Source organism: Trichosurus vulpecula, chromosome 3 (genome assembly GCF_011100635.1).
Source record: "Trichosurus vulpecula isolate mTriVul1 chromosome 3, mTriVul1.pri, whole genome shotgun sequence".
Classification (NCBI taxonomy): domain Eukaryota; kingdom Metazoa; phylum Chordata; class Mammalia; order Diprotodontia; family Phalangeridae; genus Trichosurus; species Trichosurus vulpecula.
In genome coordinates, this window is record NC_050575.1 from 354,273,320 (window position 1) to 354,297,374 (window position 24,055).

Here is a 24,055-nt window from a genome sequence, read left to right on the forward strand (position 1 = left end):
GGCAGCAAACAGAAGTAACTGCAGAAAGGAGTGTATGGACTAGTCACAGGGTTGGGGAACCTGCAGCCTTGTGGCCACATGTGGCCTTCTAGGTCTTCAGTTTGTCTGTGAAGTTTGGATTCAGTCAAAGGACCACACTTGAAGACCTAGAGGCCTCAAGGACACAGGTTCCTCAACCCCGTTGACCTCCTCATAGCAGCTAATTCAGTCTAAGAAGTAGTGATTGTTTGCTATGCCATTGGGTATGTTTGCAATGAAAGCCTACACACAAATGTAGGATATTTAAGTACCTGTATCTCTCTTTGAAGCTTAGGTATTGATGCAGTTTCCAGACACAATAATATACATGTCTTGAATTGAAATTATATAGCATCACAAGCCTGGTTCTTTGCTTGAGCCCCATATACCTTCATATTTTCTCAGTGTCTTCATCCCACAATTAAATATTTTACCATATTCTGTCATTCCTGACTTGTAAAAGTTTGGGCCATCTCCCCAAACAAATCTAAAACTCCCTGTGGACAGAAGTCACTTTTATATTTGGTTTCCTTCATGGAGTCTAGCCCATATGTTTTAAATACCTAATTGACTCTCAATAACTGTTCCTTCATTGGGAATTTAGAAAGTAGCCTTGGAGAATTATACCCTTGGATGTAAAGGGGAGGAAGACTAAATCAGAAGTGAGCTAGAGCCAGCTCTAACTGCCCTCTCAGAGACCATTGTAAAATTTTCAGTGTGAGCATTTACACCTCAGAAATCAGTGAACACTACACATGAAGACTTTTTTCATTGTCCTATTGATTATTTGGACTTAAAAAGGTGACATTGTTAATAATGCAAATTAAACCTAAAACTGTATTAATCATACTTTTATTTTTCCTTCAGAAAACTGTTTATTGAACATTTATCAGCATACCACTTAGCCTAATGAAAATACTTACCAAAAGGAGAACTCAACCAAATGTTAAAAATAATGATTCATTCTGGTGATGCCATTTAGTGTCTCAATCCATTTAGTTAAGCATATAGCTCTAATAGGGATACTGATGATAATTCTCATTAGTATTGGGGAGGTCAATGGGGATTGGACCTGAGATATTATTGGTATAGGGAGCTCCCAGAGGAGGAAATTTCCAGTACAAATGGAGGAGAGCACCCCCTCTACAACTCAGGAATTAAGTGAGTTGGCCAAGGTCACACAGCTAAGACCTTGAAAAGGACTCGGATTCAGGTCTTTCTGCTTTTGTAGTTGCTGCCTAGCCACTGTGGCCTGATGCCTCTCTTTTATTGACCTTGTTACAGTATTGTACATAAAATTGTTATTGTTAAAATTATATAGCTTTATATGAGAAGTAGTGTGCAATTGTAGATAGAATCATGGGTTTATAGTCAGGAAGTGCTGGGTTCAGATATAACCTCTGCTACCTACCACCTGTATGACCTTGTCCAGTTCATTTAATTTTTCTGAGCCTTCTCTGAGTTTCTTTATCTGCAAAACAAAGGGTTGGTTAGATGATGACTTCTAACAGTCTTTTCTAAAAACATGATACTCTGAAGTCATAAAATGAGTTGCAATATGTAGTGGAAAAGGAAATTCTCTCAACAAATCTTTCTAAAATTGAAACAAAAATCACAGATATTTTTAGTATTTTTATTCACTGTAATAAAAGTTTGTATAGGGCATTAAGTTTTATAAAGCTATTTACATATATTATCACATTTGAGCCTCACAAAAACTCTGTGATGTACAGATATCATTATTATAACCATTTTACATATGAGGAAACTGAGGCTAGAGAGGATTTATTTGAGGTAATGTAGCTCACTGGGGTCAGAGGGTAAATTCTCATGACAAGTCTAATGCTTATAGTTTATGAATATGGTTTTAAAAAAATTCTGTTAAATGTTCCTCTGAGTCCTCACTGGAAGAAAAATGGAAGTAAGTTAAACTATGCTTTATGGAAGACTTCCATTTTATCTGTTTGTTTGTTAGTGAGAATGAATTAAAAAAGGGAAACCTGTGGGTGTTGTGGGTAGACTGGGGATCCTCAGGGGAGAAGCACGTGGGAAACAGTTATAGAAGTAGCAATTTCCTCAGGTGAAGATTAGCATTATATCAATGACTCTCAAATACAGACAAATAAATGAATAAATAAATAAATTAATTAATTAATTTAAAATGGTTATTCATAGTAGCCTCCTGAGCATGATGTGCTCTCCTGAATTCAAAAGCAGAAACCATTACAGTGAGTCATACAGATGAATGGGGGGCCCACAGGCCAAAGTGGATAGAAACACTTTCCTCTTCTTCCAGGAGTCTTGAAGTAAGAGACGGAGGGGGAAAGTGTAGTGTGGAATAAATAGATCCCATGCAATTGAGTCTAATTCCCACTAGAAGCTCTGGCCAAGGGGTAATACCATCAAATGAGTTTCTTTCCGAGCCTCGTAAAAAAGAAAAGGAAGGAGCTGAACTCTGAAATTCCCTTTTTTAAGTACCATCTGTGAGGTATAACCACTCAGGCTACCACAAGATAGCTGAGATCTTCGCCATGGAAAAGATTTTATGCCTCCTTCCTGTATCTAAAGTGTCATGTAACATGACGGCCAGAGTACTGATTTTGAAGTAAAGGAGGCCTTGGTTCATAACCTGAGACAGTGAGGCATAGTGAATAAAGTCCTGAGTATACAATCGAGGAGTTCTGAATTCAAAGCCTACTACTGACATTAACTGTATGACACTGAACAAGTCACTTAAACACAGAGAGCCTCAATCTTTTCATCTGTAAAAATGGTGTTTCATAATAGTACCTATCTCATAGGCTTGTTGTGAGAATTTAAAAAATCATGTAAGCAAAATACTTTGCAAACCTTAAAGTATTATAACAAGTGAATTATTCCTATTTTTATTATCATTAATACTATTATTATTTAAATCTCACCACTCATTTGCTGACTGAGGAATCCTGAGAGTCACTTTTGTCTGCTAAACCATAGATAAGTTGTGATCTACATAGATGGAAGTTTATACCAGGAATTTCCAATACTGCTAAAATCACAGATCCTTCAAGAATTCTCATATCTATATAGTTTTCTAGAAACCATATAAAACTTTCCTCTGGGAGGAACAGAAGCCAAGAATTGAAGGGATGATATCATACCTGATGAGTCCAGAGTACCAAAAAGGAGAGAACATATGCTTGAAGCTTCCTCCCCGAAGTGGTACAGGAAGGTCTGCCAGAGAGGATCCTGGGAAATGTGCCAAAACAGGGAAGGTCCCATTTCCTATCCTACTGAAATTCCTACCTGTGATGCCATGGGGCTGAAGGCCAGGAATTTCCTTCTCAGAGAGGCCAGAACCAAAGGGAATAATTTCCTTGTCCTTGGCTAAAAAGCAGGGCACCACTTGGCACCTGAGAGCATCTCTGCAGGTCTGGTCTGCAGTGAGATACCTTTGTCCCTCCCTGTACTGTGCTTGGACTTGGTTGAGTGATGCTAGGAAACCACCTGAACTGTAAGCCAGTCTCGACTACCATCCAGCACATACTGAACTTCAAATGATACCTGAGTCTTTGAGTACCTCTTGCTAACTTCTAAGGAAATCCTTTATTACAGACCAGTTTTATTGTTATTGTTAATTTTTTACAACAAAGTTTTGTTGTTGCTTTTCATGATGATGCTAAGTGAGTCTAGGATAATGGCCCTTCAGAAACCTTAGGTCTTGATTCTGGAAGTTGGGGCTTCTCTCTTCTAAAGATCATTTTTTTGTGAATTAATTTCTTTACTTTTAGTTTTTGACATTAACTTCCATAAGGTTTAAATTTTCTCCACCTCCCTCCCCTTCCCCTTCTCTAAGACAGCATGCAATCTGATACATGCTCTACATGTACATTCTTATTAAAAATATTTTCACATTAGTCATGTTACATAGAAGAATTAGAATGAATGGGAGGAAACATGAGAAAGCAAAAGTAAAACAAAAAAAGAGAGCAAATCATATGCTTTGATCTGCATTTGGACTCCATAGTCTTTCTCTGGATGTAGATAGCATTTTCCATCATCAGTCTTTTGGAGTGGTCTTAGATCCTTGCATTGCTCAGAAGAGATAAGTCTATCAAAGTCAGTCATTGCACAATGTGGCTGTTACTGCACACAATGTTCTCCTGGTTCTGCTCTTCACTCAGCATCAGTTCATATAAGTCTTTCCAGGTTTTTCTGAAGTCTGTGTGTTCATCATTTCTTATAGCACAATAGTATTTCGTTACATTCATGTAACACAACTTGTTCAGTCATTCCTCCAATTGATGGGCATCCCCTCAATTTTCAATTCTTGGCTACCACTAAAAGAACTGCTATAAATATTTTTGTACATGTGGGTCCTTTTAAAAGATCATTTCTTCTCTCCCTCCTTACATGCTAACTGCGAGAAGCATTCTTTTACCACATCTTCAGTTCTCATGAATTTTCCTTAAAACCATTTCAAACCATTGATCCATTGGTTTTAGAGGCAACTAGGTAGCAGTTGACAGAGTGTGGGCTGGAGTCGGGATAGGCCTGTGTTCATATCTGCCATCAGTCATTTAGTTGCTGTGAAACCCTGACATGTCACTTGTTTGCCTCAGTTTCTTCAAACATAAAAAGAGAATAATAATAATAGCATTTTGTACCAGATAAAATGAGATAGTATAGGTAAAAAAAATGTTTAGCTCAGTGCCTGACACATAATGGGCCTAATGTTTATTTTATTTCCTCCACCATCCACTGGTGGAGAAAAGTGGTGCCAAACTCAAATAGAAACAGATCCCTGAAGGCTACATATTGCCTTAGAAAACCACAAATTAACATTATGTTTTATCATATTTTGTATTTATTCTGTTAAACTTTTCTCAATTTCATTTTAATCTGATTTGAGCTGCACTCTGGATTTTTGAGGGCAGCATGCAGCCAGCTGGCCCCAAGTATGATTCCTCTTTTCTAGAGCCTTGGACCTAGAATCTGGAAGACCTGAGTTCAAAGATAGCCCCCAGACACTTACTTGCTATATGACCCTGGACAGGTAGTTTAGCTTCTGTCTCCTTCAGTTTCCTCAGTCGTAAAATGAAGATATTAATAGCACCTATCCTCCAGGGTTGTTATAATGTAATGTTAGAGTGATATAAAAATGTTAGCTATTATTACTTTTATAGTAAATACTACATTCTTTAAACATGTTTTTATATCTACTATGTACATAGCATACTGTTAAATACTATTGGCAATATAAAAAGTGCAAAAATATGAATAGCATCTGCCCTCAAAAGGCTTATAATTTAGTTAGACACCCAAAATATGTAATCCTCATAAAATAGTTTAGGGAATGGAGGTAGAGAGAATGCAGAGCATGATGTCTACAAATATCCCTCAGTGGGATATTGCAACAGGATACCTGAACCCATTCCTTCTTCCCTCCCATATATACTCCTCTGTTTATATTAATTAACCCCACTGCCATCAAACAGAATGTAAGATAATTGAGGGAAGGAGTAGAGTGTGGTACTTTTATCTGTTCTGTCTTCATATGCTCAGTACCTAGCACAGCGTGTCACACACAGTAGATAAGTAAAGAATGCTTACTAGATTGGGTGGTACCCTACCTGCCAACAGCAATCTGAACAGAAGTAGAATGTAGAGGACAAAGATTAAAATCCCTAAACAACTATATGATCTATATTATCACCAGAATGAATAAAACAGAATACAGTTTAACCAAAAGAAATCTCTTAACCTCCATTTGGCTGATGCAACAAATAAGAATTGTAGACTAAGATTGATGAGGAACTTAGAGGTCATGTTGTCCAATACCCTCATCTTGTGGATAGGGAAATTGAAACCTAGAGAAATTAATGAAGCCAGGTTCTCTGATTCTAAATTCAACCAAGTTTTTACTTCATCATAGTGAATCCCACATTTTAGAGATTATAAATATCCAAAATCCTATAACCAAACAAAACTCCACGAATTTGAGAGTAGTAAAAATTAGTAAAAATATATTTTGCCCATTGGTTAGTCACTGATCTTTGTTACATTTGAAAGTATGTCATTGTGGCAAATACATAGTCATCTGTCATTGTTTACCCTTGTGTGCCGATTTCTCATTCTATAAGTTAAGTTGCACAAAGGATATAGAACTGGGACAGGAATTGCAAAAACATGCTTAAATCTTGCCTTAGACATTTCCTAACTATATGACCCTGGGCATGTAATTGAAATGCTGTCTGCCTCAGTATTCTCTTCTGGTAAATGCAGATAGTGATAGCACATATCTTCCAAGGCTGTCGTGAAGATAAAAAGAGATAATATTCATTATAATATTTAATATTTATTCACAATAATTAAGGCATTATATTAATACTAATTATTGTTATTCTTCACTATACTTATATTTTTTCAATTAACAAACATTTAGTTTCTCTCCATCTAACACCACCACCACCTCCCCACTCTGAATAAATCCATCTGGATCACAAAAGTTACTAAACCATGAATCCCTTTTGACTCAGCAAAATATCGTTACTAGACCAGTATGCCAAAGACAGCAAAGAAAGAGAGGAAATGATCCATATACACACAAAAGAAATGCCCTGGAAGGGCAGGGCATCTGATGGTGTCCAGGCATTAGTCTTAGGCCTGGCCAATGGCTAATGTTTCTAAGGAGAAAACTGGTGCACCTGGGAGGTGAGAAATCATAAGGCAGAAGATAGTACAAAAGAAAGCCAAGCAAGCCAACTTTATTAAGTGGAAACAGCTTGTAATAAGAATGGGCATTCAGGAAGAATAGAAACAGGTTAAATGCACTGGGATCCCCAGTTGGAATTGGGTGCCATAAACCAATAAATGCCAATGACCAGATCTTAAAGGAAGGGGGCAGGGAGACAGAGCTCATGTGTAAGTCAAGGTTCTGAGATTGGTACTGAATCGTGCCAGGGGGACTACTAGGAAACTGGAGGCTATTTGCAAATTTCCCACCAAAAGGGGACTTTTTGACATTAGTGCAGGCCTTACTTTGACAGGGTGACTCTGGAGATTTAAGCCTTCCTCAGGCCTTCTTCGTTTAGTTGGGCACGGAGTATAAGAAAATCTTTATGCTATACTATGATAAAAAATATGATATGTGAATGTCTTTTATCATTATGTTTTCTCAGTAAGATAGTGGTAATCAATAGTCAGTAAGCATGTATTAAGTTCTTACTATATGACAGAAATTGTGCTAAGTGCAGGGACAGGAAGGTAGGAAGGATAGAAGGATGGAAGGAAGGAAGGAAGGAAGGAAGGAAGGAAGGAAGGAAGGAAAGGAGGAAGGTAGGGAGTGAGGAAGGGAGGGAGGGAGGTAAGTTAAGTGCTTTACAAATATTATATCATTTAATCTTCTTAACAATTCTGAAAGGTAGATGCTATAACTGGGGCAGACAGATTAAATGACTTTCCCAGGGCCACAAAGCAAGTAAGTATGTCTGAGGTTGGATCTGAATCCATGTCTTCCTGATCTTGGGCCCAGCATTCTACCCTGTGTGCTACCAAAAAAAGGCAAAAAATAAGGTCTCTCTCCTCATGGAGCTCTCATTCTAATAAAAGTATTTTGTCCTCATCTTCTCTAGGTGTGTTAACACTCCTCCCACTCCCTATCCCCAACACACACCTGATGTTAAAAGTTTTTATATGCTGAAGATGGCTGGTGAGTGAAACAATTCATCAACTTTGTTTGTGACTCCATATGGCAATTTAGCACTGACGATGAGACACATTAATCATTTGAGTTCTGAGGTTTAACTCCAAGCAAATAAGCAACAAGTTCTACATTTGGATAAAGAAGAAACCTAGGGCTCTTAATTGAGCAGAAGTGATTTGGCCAATGTCACGCTTCCCAGCAGTGGTGAGATAGAGTTGGCATCTGGAGATGTCTTTTGCTTTTGTGTGAATGCAAGGACTGACCATTCATAATAACTTCAATTTTAAACTGATCTTCATTGATCTCATTGAAAGTAATCAAGTGTGACTCCCTGAGGCACAAACTGTGGTGAGACCAAATTTTTGTAGGTTGGCTCCCTTGAGATGTCACAAAAAATCACCAGGCTGGCCTTCAAGGTTTTGGTTGAGTTCCACACTCCACCCCCACCCTGGGACAGTCAACCCAGACAGAGAAAGGTCAAGAGAACCTGCCCTTATGCAGGGAGCAATGGTGCATTCTCATTCTTATTAGAGTTATTATAAATATGTTAACACTTACAGGATCTCCATAGAGGTGGAAATTTTTTCAGCAATATAGATTAATAAGCCTCACTGGCTTAGATGTGTGTTAAGAGCTGCTTTGGCTGGAAAAATCAGCACTCCAGAGCCAATCGAATGATAAAATTCTCTGAACTTAGCTAGGCTGCTCCTCAGGCACTCAGTCACCAAGCCTGTGCTCAAAACCACTCCAGCTTGCTGGGCCTTAAAAATAGTTTGAATTTCCAAATATCTGGGGGTGGGGAGAAAGAGGAAGACAGTTCTCTTAATAGATTTCCATTGCCTTTCCTCCTAGTTTCCCAAGGTACTCATTAACATTTTCCCTTCCACAGATATAAGATACTCATGTTATGATCTGATCTAATCCAATCTAACATAATCCAATCTAGTCATCCAATATAATTGATAAGCATGTTCAGGGAGGACTAGCACCTCTGATGTGAGGGCCTGCTGAGCCCTTTTCAGAGCTGCTCGTCTACCTCTGACATCCACCTGTCACCTAACTCTGACCTATGCCTCCAAGAAGTTGTAGTATATGAAATGGGCGCACTCCATCTCAGCAGATGGACTAAACCAGGTTGAAAGCAACTGACGAGCCTCAAACTTGTCATTGAGTCAAGGGGATGTTTACCCCAAGCATTGAAGACCGTCTCCAGTGGAAGGGGCATGCGAAAGCAATTTGTTCCAATGGGCCACACAGGCAGCAGAAGCAGGCATTGGAAAGAGCTTAGAGCTTATCAGACATTGAAGACACCAAGGCCATCCATAGCATCCTGGCCTATCACCAGCCCTCTCTACTTTTCTCCTGCTATCAGACTTCAATGACTGGAAGAGAGAGTGAGACTGACAACTTTGAGCAGCTCTGCCACACTTAAAACCTTTCACAGGCAGGACAAGACATAACCCATCAAGTATCTTCCCTAGGCTGAGATTTGTATACATTTTTTAAAGTTTGTTGAAGTTTCCTTGGGAATGTTAATCACAACTATTAACTTTTCACGTAGCACTTCAAAATTTTCAAATCCCTTCATGTGTATTATCTCTTTGACCCTCAAAATTAACACTGCAATGCAGGTGCTATCATTATTCCCATTTTACAGATGAGGAAATGGAGACTAAAAGGGGTAAATTGACTTGTGTAGAGTCGCATAGTTAAATATCTGAAAGAAGATTTTAACTCATGTCTTACTGACTCCAAGTCTAGGGTCCTTTGGAATATGCCACCAGGTTGCCTCATATTCCAAAGCATCCTGTCTACTCAGTAGCTCCTTGCCAGATCCCTGCTAACTACCTGACCTCATTTCCCCCACGAGATCCTATCTTTAATTCATGCAAACTACAGTATTTAGCCCTTGCCAACTACAGCTATAGGCAGATGCCAACTAACCAAGAGGCTGTATCCCAAATGTTGTTTTTTGAGGTGGAATATATATTTGCCTTTTACAAGGGAAAAAAATGTTATACAAGCCCCTAACGTTTGTTGTCTGTAGGACCTTAGCTATCAGAGTCTCGGTTTCCTCATCTGTAAAGTAAGGTTACTGATTGATTGACCTCTGAGGGATCATCTATCACTAAATCCTATGATCTTATATTTAAGTTATCAGACCAAACCCCCAAATCCGTATCTATCCCACGATAAACTGTACTAATATTAGTCTACAACCATGCGTAATAATGTCTCTCTGGGGAAAGGCATTCAGGATTACAATTCAGAAAGCCAGAGACACATCAGCTTACTATTGGTACAGCAGTTATTATCTCTACCTCAGAACAAAACAAAACAAGACAGGGTGAGATAGAGGCTTCCGCGGGACTCAAGACAAAAGGTGAAATTTTGGAAGTAAAGCTATAGAAGGAGGGATTGGGGAGCTAGAGCTTCATAGAGAAAATCACCCAGGAGACTCTTTCTAGTCTTGGTCCCTTTCTGTTTTCTCGGTGCCCTTGCTTCCTAGCCTGGTCACTGCCTTTTTTTCTACTCGAGACTCCAGGGTTTAGCTCACCTTTCCACTACCATCACCCATTGCTTATGTCTGAGATTTCTTCTCTTCTCAGAAACTCTCTGGAAGAGAATAAGACCCCAAACATATGCAGAGCCTTGGAGGGTTGCTCCCCAAGGGTGTATACTGGTAGTGGTAAGAAAAACAGGCAAGAATTTAAAAGCTTTCTACCTCTTACTCCTGCATTGTAGATTAAACCTAGGTTCAGGTAGGAGTGCAGAGGTAGGGGGAGTGGAGGAAGAGGGAGTGAGGAGGGGGGAAGGGGGTAAGGGTGGGTTAAGGGGTATTGAGTGTAGTTAGGATAGGTAAAGGGAGTTTACCAGGCAACAGCCTTAAAAGGAGGAAGAAATACCCAAGCATTATCATAAAGGAAAGAGTCCTATACAAACTGGTTCTTCCTAGATAAACTCAGTGAATTTAGAATAAAAAGGATGAAAGTAATTAGGTATTTGTAAGTGAAGAACCCTCTGTAATTAAAGAGAAAATACATAGTAACTCCATTCATAAGTTGCCAGAATTAAAAAGCTGGAAGGAATCTCAAAGATTACTTGGTCTAACACTCATATTACAGGTGAGAAAACTGAAGCCCAGAGACCTGAACTTGCCCATCGTCATATAGATAGTAAAAAGGAAAACTGAAAGTAGATATTAGGAGGACCGACTGTTACTATAGGGCTCTTTTCAAAACATCTTGCTAACTATCCCTCTTCCTAATTCTCACCCCACTAAAAAATAGCATTATTCTTCAAGTTCCAGATAGGTCTTTATTTTAGCTTCTCCATGAAGCTTTCTCTCTTTTTTAAAATCCATTTTATAGTATTTTATTTTTTCCAGTTACATATAAAGATAGATTTCACCTTTCATTTTTATAATATTTTGAGTTCTAAATTTTCCTCCCTCCCCCTTCCTGTCTTCCTCCCTTCCCTCTCCCCAAAATACAATACAGGTTATACATAACCAATCATGTTTAACATATTTCCACATTAGTCCTGTTGTGAAAGAAGAATCATAACAAAAGGGGAAAAACACAATGAAGAAAAAACAAAAAAAGTGAAAATGGTATAGCTTGATCTGGATTCAGACTCCATAGTTCTTTCTCTGGGTGTGGATAGCATTTTCCATCATGAGTCTTTTGGAATTATCTATGGATCGTTGTATTGGCTGAGAAGATCTAAGTCTATCCCAGTTGATCATCACACAATATTGCTTTTACTGTGTACAATGTTATGCTATCCTGCTCAGTTCACTCAGCGTCAGTTCATATAAGTCTTTCCAGGTTTTTCTGAAATCTGCCTGTTCATCATTTCTTATAGCACAGTGATATTCCATTACAATCATACACCACAACTTATCAAGCCATTTCCCAATTGATGAGCAAGCCCTCAATTTTCAATTCTTTGCAACCACAAAAAAACTGTTATAAATATTTTTGTAACTGTGGGTCTTTTTCTTTTTTAATGATCTCTTTGGGATACAGACACAGTAGTGTTATTGTTGAATCAAAGGGTATGCACAATTTTAGAGCCCTTTGGGCACAATTCCAAATTGCTCTCCGAAATGGTTGAATCAGTTCCCAATTCCACCAACAATGCATTAGTGTTCCAATTTTCCTACCTTCTTCTACATTTATCATTTTCCTTTTCTGTCATATTAGCCAATGTGATAGGTGTGAGGTGGTACCTCAGAATTGTTTTAATTTTATTTCTCTAATCAATAGTGATTTAGAGCATTTTTTCATATGACTACAGATAGATTTCATTTCTTCATCTGAAAACTGCCTGTTCCTGTCATTTGACCATTTATCAATTGAGGAATGACTTGCATTCTTATAAATTTGACTCAGTTCTCTATATATTTTAGAAATGAGGCCTTTATCAGAAACACCAGCAATAAAAATTATTTCCTAACTTCCTACTTTCCTTCTAATCTTGTTTACATTGGTTTTGTTTCTCCATGAAGTTTTCAAGGGCATCTAGGTGACACAGTGGATGGAGCACTGGACTTGGAACCAGGGAGATGCATTTTCATGAGTTCCGATCCAGCCTCAGTCACTCACTAGCTGTGTGACCCTGGACAAGTCACGTAACCTTATTTACCTTGGTTTCTTCATCTGAAAAAAACGAGCTGGAGAAGGAAATGGTAAACCATTCTGGTATCTGCCAAAGAAACCTCAAATGGGGTCATGGAGAGTCTGAAACAATACAACAAAAAGATGAAAAATACAATGTGATTAAAAAGTACAGATAGTCTGGAGTCAGAGTATCTTTAATGCCCCTTGTCACTAACAACCTATATGTCCTTTGGCAAATTGCTTAATCTTTCTGGGCCTCAGTTTTCTTAATTTTAAAATGAGGCAGCTGGACTAGATAACCTCTAAGGTCCTTTCCAGTTCTAAATCTATGATCCAACCTAAACCTTTGCTATCCCATGTTTTTTAAACCCTACCACAGGCCTTCATTCAATGAACCTTATAACAAAGTCATGGAACTTCCCTACTCCATTGGCTCCCTCTTTCCTCTACAGTCAAATATTAAAAAAAAATCCATTGTTTAACATTTAAAGTTCTTCACAATCTGGCCTCTTCCTAACTTTCCAGGCTTCTTACCTATCATTTCTCCCTACATATTCTATAATCCGGGTAAACTGGCCTTTGGTCATTGATCAGTAGTTTCAGTTGTGTCCAACTTTCTGTGACCCTATTTTGGGATTTTCTTGGCAAAGATACTAGAGTATTTGCTATTTCCTTCTCCAACCCATTTTTCAAAAGATGGAAACTGAGGCAACCAGGGTTAAGTGACTTGCTGAGGGTCACACAGCCAGTGAGTGTATGAGGCCAGATTTGAACTCAGTGAGTCTTTCTGACTTTAGGCCTGGCACTCTGTGCACTATGGGGCCACCTAGCTGCCCAAGCTGTCCTTGCTGTCCTTCATATTTGACCTTCCATCTTTAAATGTTTTAAGGGAAGGAGGAAGGAGGAATAACCTTTTATGTAGCACCTAATATGTGCCACACTGTGCTAAGCATTTTTTTATAAATATGTCATTTAATCTTCACAACAACCCTAAAAGGTAGATATCATTATTATCCATTTTACAGTTGAGGAAACTGAGGCAAACAGAAGTTAAGCGACTTTCCCAGGGTCACACAACTAGTAGGGGTCTGAGGACAGATTTGATCTCAGGTAGCAGGTTGGCTCCAGGTTCAGTCCTCTAATCCACTGCACTGTTTTCTTAAATATACTCACCTCCACCTTCCTCATCTCTTCATCTTAGAGTACCTTGTTCCCTTCAAAACTGGTCAAACACCACATTCTGTATGAACTGTTTCCTGATTACCACCTCTAGCTCAAAAAATTACTTTGTACTTATTTTATCTTTTGTATGTACTTGTTTTTCTACATGTTTTCTCCCCCATAACCTCCGCACTTAGCATAGTGCCTGCCACATAGTGGAAAATTAATAAATATTTCTTGATTAATAATAAACATTTGTTCAGTTTGTATAATTACAACTGTCTTACAAATAAAAATAAAAATAGTAATCTTGTCAGTTTTATTTGAGGAGAGTGACATACTTTCCTTTCTCTTCTCATGAAGTTTTGTAAGAAATGACATTAGTGATCAAAGAAAATCATTCAAAATCCAAGTAATTATTTAAAAAAAATTCCTACAATTGCATGGCAAGATCAAGAATAATTAAGTTATGCATCAAATTTAAAAGGACTCCTATCAAAGGATCACAGGTTTACAGCTGGAAGGGGACCTTGAGGTCGTCTAATCTAACTCCCTCATTTTACAGGTGAAAAACTGAGGCCCAGAGTGGTAAAGCAACTTGTTCAAAGTTATATAGATACTAAGTCAAAGAGTCAGGATTTGAACTCAGGTCCTCTGCATTCAAATCAAGTATTGTTACCACTTCATCATCTCAAGTTAATTCAAAAAAGTCATCATGGCAGGATACCAGAGTGAGAAATGGGCTAAGCTAAAAGGTTTGTGTGCGTGTGCATAAATTCATATACTTACATGTACATGTGTAGGCTATATATGTAAATTTATATGCATCCAAGCCTAATCAGCTATATGTTACCATTCATGTGTCGGCTGAAGCTAAATGCTGCCAGATAACTCCTTTTCGACAGCTTGGAGTTACTGTTGGGAACAGACCCATGTATGGAAGCGAAAGCAGAAAAGTACAGATAAGCCGAGATCCAGCTATGCAAACCATGTTTAGAGACACTTAAAGGACAAGCATCCCAGGTCCCTTCTTGCTGGTAAATTTAGAGAAGCTCTTCCAAGGGTCTCCTCTTTTTTTCCATCTAGCTCAACGCTGAGCTGCAGAGATAGGACAGAGGTAAGTGAATGCATTGCTTGCATATTTGCTACCAAAACTTGTTTAACGGTCGTTTTCTGTGATTCTCCATCCTCCCTTCTCCCTTTCCCTCCCCTCCCCTCCCCCTTGGAATGCTGCCAGTAAGTATTTTGAACTGAGAAAGATTGGGGTCCTTTGTAGTACTATGGAGAAAGAACAACTAGGATTGACAGGCAAAGTGACAGAAAACAAATGATGCCAAATCATGCTCTTTTGTCCCGGGTTACTCACCATTTGGAGCGTGGAACTGGTTAATATGAATCTCTTCACATTCGTTGGGTGTTTTGGAATGAATTGATGTTTTTCTTAGTGTTCTCTGCACATTCTTTCTGTTTTCTTTTGGGTGGGGTGCACCAGGTCTCTATCTGTCTCACATCGCTCCTGCACCCCTGCCTTCCCTACAGAAGCTTTTCTTCCCTCTCTAACATGTTTGGCTATTGCTTAATTGGACATAGGAAGAGTTGCTTGTAAATGACATTATTTTTTTTTGGCAGCTGAAATCATTTTCAAAGTGGCTCTCTGTAGATCTGAGGTTGATTACATCCTGTTCAAAGATTCTTGGGCTGCTTTCACAGACGTAGTATTGCGAAAGTTGAAATTGCTGAAGCCAGCTGTGTGCACTGGCCTTCTCTCAACTGCGTTCCTTCAAATTGAATGTTTTCAGGAAGAAAAGAAATAGAGAAGAAAATATCCCTAGGATTTTATTTATTTTGTCATTAGCCATGTTACAAAGGTAGCTGTCATGACTGAATGCAAAAACAATTACATTTATCAAAGGTGGTAAGTGGAATCCCCACAGATCTGTAACCTCAATAATGCAGTGTCTATACCATTGCATTGTATAGGGTGCTTCAGGTAATTTACATATGTCAGTTCTAAGACTAGTCTTTCAGATATGATGATTGGACTGTGAAACCATTTTTAAAAGTATTGAAACTGGTAAAGTCTTGCATAACTCTCATCAAAGTCAAGGGGGGAAATGTAGGTGGTTGTATATGTTTTTGTTTTTGTTTTCTGTCAAGGATTGATGAAATAATATTTTTGAAAATAGAATAAATTCAAAGTCAAGATTGCCATTATGGGGGAAATATTTCTGTAATTCAAGTAAGACTTGAGCAAACTCTTATAATTGTTCATTTATAATCAGATAGCAGGGCTTGAGAGGAAATAAAAATAAATTGAGGGTGACTTTCCTTCCTTGACCTCTAAATAACTAGTAAGGGGAGTGTTTGGAAACTACTGTTAGGAAGGAAAGAAAACCAATGTGAAACATTATGTTAAAAGATATCCATTGTATGTGTTATATAGCTTTGAAAGTGAAATTACATTTGGCCCAACTTGTAATGGATAAGTCTTCCAAAATAGTTGGTATCTTTAATGCATGCTTATGGCAAAGAGAGTTGGAGCTTGGGAAAGTTAGATGGCATTGCAGCTCTATTAAAGTTATAAAAATGAATCATCTTTATTAGGATAAAATTATATTTATAACTGTAATACTAATGGATGATATTTTCACAGCCTGATCATTATTTTAAACCAACAAGCCATTTTATTTAGATCCTTTCTACATGGACACACATTCCAGCTCACCCTTTCTGCATCTCTGAGATCTGCTATTTTATTTCATTTAAAAATACTAATCTTTTATGCTTGTGAAAAAAAGAATAAACTATGCATCCTTTTTTTAAACTAACAGTGACAAGCTGTCATAACTTTAGCTAAAGTGGAACAGGCCTACAAAAGGATGGTTTGAAAATACTTAATTAAACACTCCATACCAGCCAACTTTCCAAAAGGAACAGCACAGCGGGAACCTTTGCAATTTTCAATATGGAAAAGGCTCGTAGAAACGTTGCCGTTGGTATTCGGGAACAGATGCAATGCATAGATGACATCATCTGCTGCTCTAGCCTTTGCTTACTGCCAAATGCATTTCAAGTGTGCTCTCAACATGGCGAACGTCTGCTCCCAGTTTTTCTTTAGGAAAGAGTAAAACTTCAGGAAGGGGATGTAAGTAGTACAGATTGGCACACTGCTTTTTATAACTCGAACATTTAAGGAAGAAAACTCCTGACAAATACCATTCTGTCTTCTTGGTCTTTCTACTCCAAACTCCTTCAGCATTCATTAATGATCCTGTTCATGTACCAGGAATGTTAGCCAGGTAACTCTGACCATGTCTCTCACTTCTAGTGTATCTATTGCTTATAAGATGAAATATAAACTCTTCTGTTTGGCAACGGAAGATTTTCACAATGTGTCCAGCCTACCTCACCAGGTTGACTTCACATTAGTCCATGAATTCTATTTTCCAGTCCAACTGGCCTACTGTTTCTTGTACACAGCTTATTACCTCCAGTCTCTGAGCCTTTGCACAGGCTATCTTTCATACCTAGAGAATGTGCTCCTACTTTATATACTCCTCCAAAATTCCTACCTTCCCTCAAGGCTAGGCTAAGGCCCATGCTCCTTCCTATTACATGGGGTTTTTCTGGTTTCCCTCAGTTGTTATTCCTCTCTAAACCTCTTCACATTAATCGACATTTAGTATCTATCATCCATCTATCTATCTATTTATCTATCTATCTATCTATCTATCACCTATATATACCCATATCTATTTGTACCTACTGATCTATGTACTTGTTGTTTGCCCTACCTCAGTAAGATATAAGCTTTTTGTGAGCAATGACTTCTCTTTTATCTGTGTATCTATAGCACCTAGTATAATGTCTGGCAGGTTGTATATGATTAATAAATTCTTGTTGAATTAATGAATGTATCATATTTTTAGAAAAGAAATGACTGCATTAAGAGCCCAATGTGAAAAAAGCAGGACCTTGAAGAAATATTCTGTGATTCTTAAAACAAATCCAAGAGGTTAAAAAGTTAAAACTTGCTCAAAATGTCTTCCACTTTCTGGGTACAATCAGCCTGGATTAGTTATCAGGAAGCATGTTTTCAGCCCCCTGGGAAAGGGAGTCTTTTTCCATGATGACTACCCTCATTTGAGTATTGACCTCCTGCACATAATAGATGATTCTTTCTATAGAAAGGGGAACTCTAGGCTTGGGAAATTGAAGAGATTAAATACAGTTGTCCCTAAGCCAGAAGGAAATAACTTCTATCTTTCTTCTGTTGGGAGAGCAGTAATTTTGTCGATGTCATAGTTGTATGGCAAAGCAAAACAAAAGAACAAGGATGGAGGTCATCATTCCACCTGGCTCTTTCTGTCTTGTTCCAAGTTCATTTGAAGGCCAACATGGATGTTATGGCTGTTAAAAGAAACCCATTCTTCCCTAATTCCACACTAGCCCTCTTCAAGTTTGCTAAGTGGAGTCTTCTAAATGAAAGGATGTGGAATAATTAGCAGGGTATAACAGGGGTCAAAAAGAATGTTCTAATCTAAAAGCAGAAAAGAAAATAGAATCACCAATTGACATAATTGTTGGTCTAGCTTTTAAATGTGAATATATTTCAGAGCTTTGAGAATGTCAAGAAAAATAAAAATTATTGGGTTAATTGAAAGGTAGGGTTTTTAGCTAGATGAAATCACTCATACCTATAATCACCTATTATCACTCTAATACTGGGATGCTGAGGATGAAGGATCACCTGAGGTGGGAAGGTCTGGGCTTCTGTAGGGCTAAAGTTGATCATATATCCACACTAAATCCAGCACCAATATGGTGAGCCCTAGGAGCAGAAGGGTATTAAGCTGCCTATGGAGTGGTAAACTGACCCAGGTAAAAAAAAAATGGAACAAGTCAAAGCTTCTGCACTGATCACTATTGGAATTTGGCCCATTTGTGGCCACTATAATTCTAACCTTAGAAAAATAGGGAAACTCAGTTTCAAAAAAATAAAAATAAAAAGCTTGAATATTTGAAGATCTTGATGGACTAGGGAGAATTTAAAGGAATACTTCAAATATCTTCATTCAAAAGATGGCATAGACTTTTTCTACACTCAGTATTCCTTTAATATCAGAATCTTTCCAAGCTCATTTTCCATTTCCAGGGGATATGTGAGTTATTTAAGCAAATAAAAGGGGGGAAGCAGATTAGATAATAGCAGACACAGCTGGTGAGAAAATGGATTTTCTGAACCACCAAATAGCTTCGCCTGCAGACCACACTAAGCAGCAATAAAGGCTGAAAATGTTATCAGGAATTTCTTTATGGTATTTTTTTAAGAAAACCATAGGAAAACTGGAAAGTATACTCCTTACCAGAAATATAAATCATGTAATTAATGTAATCTTCCATTGACAGGATAGAGACAGAAGATAGATTGATTGATTGATAGAATATGCTTCTGCAATGCAAGATTGATGTGGGCACCCTTCTTATCTCTTGGACTCTACTGCATGCACCAAAGATGGATACTGATCCCAATTATCAGAAGGCATAAAATATGCATATGTGACATTATAGCTCTCAGCTGTAGCTATTAAATGTAATGTTATATTGTTTTAGTACAACATCAAAGTCACCACCTTGAAAGAGCTCATTAATTCTGGGTAGCAACACTGGTTTGAGGAATATTCATATTTTGCATCTTTCCCTCTTTTTTCTTTGTAATAAATATCAGCAATTTCAGAAACATTAATGATCTGAGTTTATGCACAAGGGCATTTCAGTTTAAGGACAGATAGGTGGTATAGTGGATAGCGTGCCAGGTCTTGAGTCAGGAAGACTCATCTTCCTGAGTTCAAATCTGGTCTAGGACACTTACTAGCTATGTGACCCTGGGCAAGTCACTTAACCTTGTTTGCCTCACTTTCCTCATCAGTAAAATGAACTAGAGAAGGAAATGGCAAACCATTCCAGTATCTTTGCCAAGAAAACCACAAACGAAGAGCCAGAAACAACTGAAAACTACTAAAAACAACAACACTTTAGTTTATCATACACACACACACACACACACACACACACACACACACACACACACACACTGGACAAGAAGGTTTTCTCTCCAGAACAAACACTAGCCGAAATTCTAAGGAAGGAAAAGAATTGGGGCCTATAAAGAAATATCATCTCAGATTTCAGTTCGATCTTTGGAAGCATTTTTCCATAATTCAAGCTTTCCAAAAACAGAATTGGATGATTCATGAAGTGGTAGGTTTAGAATGTAAGCTCCTTAGACTATTTTGTTTTTGTCTTTGTATCTTCAGTACCTTGAATAGTATCTTCCACATAATAAGTGCTTAATAATAGTTTGTTCAATTGAATTGTTGAGGTCTCTGCCAGTGAAAGTCTATAAGCAGAGCCTGGATAAAGATGTATTAAGAATACTCCTGCAGGAATTCTTAAATTGGTGGAATGTCAGACTAATAAATCAGGGCCCTTTCAAATTTCAGTTACTTTATGATAATTCAATCAATTAATAAGTCAATAAATATTTATTAAGTACCTGTGCAAGGCATTATGCTAAATGCTGAGGATATGAAAAGAGGTAAAAGACATGACCTGTCCTCAAGGAGTTTGCAATCTAATGGGGGATAGAACATGCCAACAAATATATACAAAGCAAGCTATACGCAGAAGAAATAGGAAATAATGCCCAAAAAAGGGACAGCCACATTCTTCTTGAAGATCTTCAATGAGGAGAAACCCACCAAGTCCCAAAATGGACTATTTCACATATGGATAACTCTACTGGTTAAAAAGGGTGTTTTTTGGTTTTGGGGATTTTTTGCTATGTTTGGATATTTTGTCTGGTTTTTTTTCCTGACATTAAGTCCAGATTTGACACTTTACAATGTCCTTTCATTGCACCTAACCCAGCTCTTAGGGATCACACAGAATGACGCTAATCTATATGACTCTTCTAATGCTCGAAGTAAGCTCCCATGTTCCCTTTGAGTTTTCTTTTCTCCAAGCAGTCCTAGTTCCTTCAACCAATCCTCATATGGCATGAAATTAAAGATATTTACAATTAGGGCAGCTAGGTAGCCCAGCCCTGGAGTCAGGAGGACCTGAGTTCAAGTTCAGCATCAGATACTTACTAAGTTGTGTGACCTTGGGCAAGTCCCTTAACCCTGAATACCTCTAAAAAGATAATAAAATGAAAAAAAAAATTTAAAAAAGGATCTTAACAATCTTGACTTCTTTAAGATGTGATTAATATGTTCCATAGAAATATACAGTTAAATTAATCTTGGGAAAATATTTCATATGGAATTATGAATCTAAAAGGAGAACAAGAAACCTATCTTTATTTTCTCTTCACCTTAAGTTTTAGCAATATTTATAAGCTCGACACAGGACATTAACCACTCTGAATATTATGTGGAAGATACACATTTAATTATGATAATCAAATGTGGCCACTAATTTAGTGTGCAAAGGAGAATAAAAACTTAAAAAAAACTTTGCCCTCCATACTCTTTTATATTCTAGGTGCAGAAGAATGAATGTTAAATATCTTTCTTCCCCTATGCTCATGATATCTTATTGTGCCAGGGTTCCTCAAAGGTGGCCATGCTGCCATTTTTTAAAGGTTTCTTTTGAAGGAAAAAAAAGACACTTAGTTTGATGAAGCCAGGTAAAAGAAAAGAGAAAAGATAATACATTTAATAAATTAAATGAAGAATAAAAATGGGGTCATTTTGGAGCCAATAAACTCAGAGGGATCTGGAGGCAGTTTATCATGAGAAACATCTATCAATCAATAAACATGATAGCATTGAGTATTTGCTGTATGTGCTGTGCTAAATGCAAGGGAAATGAGAATGGTATCTGTTCTCAAGGAGCTCCTTTTCTAATGTAGAAGATCCCTTATACTTGGAAAATATGCTTCGTAAGATTTTTAGTAAGAAAAAAATAGCTTAGACAACTCTCCAACTAATAGAATAGATTCCATGGTATCATAGACTGGTGATCAAAAAACAAATAATTATGTACATAAAAATATAGGCACAGTGTAAATGCAAGATAATCTTAACAATAGACTAGCAGCAGAGGAAAACAGGGTAGTCTTCATGCAGGAGGAACATGTTCTTTCTTGAAGGAAACCAGGTGAAGCTAGAAGTCAGAGGTAAGGAAAAAGAGCATTCCATTCACAGGGGACAGCCAATGGAAATGCAGAGTTGAGAATTGCCATCTCATGTGTGAGGAACTATAAGGAGGCCAGTGAAAATACGCTTAGTAGGATTTGTAGCAAAGAAAAAAATATAGCTTAAATGGCTAGCCAACTAATAGAATGGATTCCATGGTATCACAGACAGATGGTCAAAAACAAAAAACTTGTTAGAATGAACCAGTAGTGTGACTGTTTGAATAAAGATAGAGATAGTACATGGGGGTGGGGGGGAGAAACAGCATTGTTTCTGAATGGAAGGTTTGAATATGATCAAGAATTAAAATGTTAAACCTGTCAGTTCAGTAGTAGATATGATAAAAAAATATTGCTATTCATTTCAATTTCAGAGAGATTCTGGTGTTGTGCAAAGAATGCTGGCCTTGAAGTTAAGACCTGATTTCTAATCCTTTCGAGTTGTGTGTGTTCATGGACAAATCATTCAATCCCTGTCAACCTGAATTTCCTCAACTGTCAAATAAATGTAATTCATATTTCAAAGGGTTGTTGTGAGGATCACATTAGATTTTGTAGGTAAAGCTTTAACTTAAAAAACCACATAAATGTAAACTAATTATTATTCATGTATCTCCAAATGAATATTTAAAGGGATTAAGATATTAATTCATTACATTATTCCAAGAAGAACAATATCATAACCATTTTGAAGACAGGAAAAAGATTTTAATTGACTTGCCTATGAAGAGAATAGGACAGAAAGCATAGTTTTCAGATTCAAAGTCCCACCTGAAGGAAAAAGGTTTGCATTAATCCCATAAATTCAGGATATGTAAATTGGCAGTCCAGTTCCTCTACAAACTAATCTTTTCTTCAATTTCCTTTGTTGTTCAAGAAAAGAGAACACGTCATCATTTTATTGTTGTGCTCTGCCTTCACCTACATGGGCAATTATGGATATGAAATCGTAAAATTACTCAGAGATCATTCATTAAATTTCTGGAAGACTTGTCTCCTAAAATTTCAACTGGTGGACTTGCTTCTGAGCTTCTGAAGGGTAACATTCCTTCTTATCTAAAAATGAACTAATTTTAAAGTATGGAAGAGAGCCAAGGTCCTATTTTCAGAAGACCTGCTTAATCTCTGACAGTGACATTTCTATTCCACAGGTAGCCAGGGAACCTGAGGACAGTGGGGAAAGTGAGGAAATAGACCTTTGGAATTTCCAAATGGGACCGTAAACATAATGAAGCAAAAAACAGTATTTGCATTGTTCCTATAGATCCTCCTTGAGACTGATTTTTGCTGATTATAGTTGTGTTCTTTTGTGATTTAAAGACTCTGGCTTCTGTGGGGATTTTATCAAACAGGCAACTAGGTATATTGCTGATTGTTGGGGGTGGAGTGCAGAGGAGGTAGTGAAAACTTGGTTTTAGCTTAAAAAGAAAATACAAGAGGAAACCCAGTGTAGGGTGTTTGGGACTTGAGATTTAGTGGACATTGACAACAACATCAGTCCTTCAGCTGCACAGAAAGTGCGGAATTCCATCTAGTTAGAATGAATAATTGGTTAAAATAGAAAGGTAATCAATGATGGACCAAAATTAATTCCTCCCATATCCAGAAATCTTTTTGAAAAGAATGTTGCCCCAAGTTTACACTTATGTGGCATGGGTGTGACTGTAGTCAAGATAAATTATGAAAGAGAAACCAAGAAGCTGCTAGAATTAAAAGACAGGCTCCCTCACTCCCACCCCCATGGCAGCCTACTTAGTAACAGCCTGATTCCCTTGGGTCCAGGGTTATTTCCCCTCTCCACCATGGAAAAGGGTCATGAAGCTTTCAAAATAAGGGTATGCCTCACACAACTAGCCATGATTATATTATTGAGTCACAAAAATTCCTAGTTACAGTTTTGTGTGGAAACCCTTATTGAGAAGTAGTGTTCTATGTAAAGAAAAAGAGTAATCAAGAGCAGATTTTTTTTGGCAGGGGTCAAAGCATTTGATTTCAAATATGAGCTCCTACCTGTGTGATCCCAAACAAATTATTTGATTGCTCAAGACCTCACTTTCCCCATCTATAAAAAAGAGAGGGTTAGAATAATTGACTTCTAAGATCTTTTCCAGACCCAAGTCTATGAATCCATTTTATTTCTTAAAACTATAAATTGATTTTTCAGGTTCTTGTTGTACCTATCAACCTATAATCTTTGATATTAATTATGTCGCTATTATCATAAGTGAACTTTAGCATTTTTGATGCCAAGAATATCATAAACAATCAACATACATGATCTATTATTCAAATTTATGCCAAAGGTAAAAATGTTAATACTAAAGCCTTTCAATCAGTCAATTTAAACAATCCTTGTAAAGCATTTAT

The 24,055-nt window shown here is 37.5% G+C and overlaps 1 protein-coding gene across 1 annotated transcript in view; it reads left to right on the forward strand.

Moving 5' to 3' along the window:
• The first annotated feature begins 14,507 nt into the window (after positions 1–14,507).
• Positions 14,508–24,055, forward strand: part of SLC8A1 (solute carrier family 8 member A1) — a 490,734-nt gene continuing 481,186 nt past the window's right edge. Inside the window, exon 1 of the mRNA XM_036752241.1 lies at positions 14,508–14,605. The gene's annotated coding sequence lies outside the window, so the exon portion shown is untranslated. The remainder of the gene's footprint in view (positions 14,606–24,055) is intronic.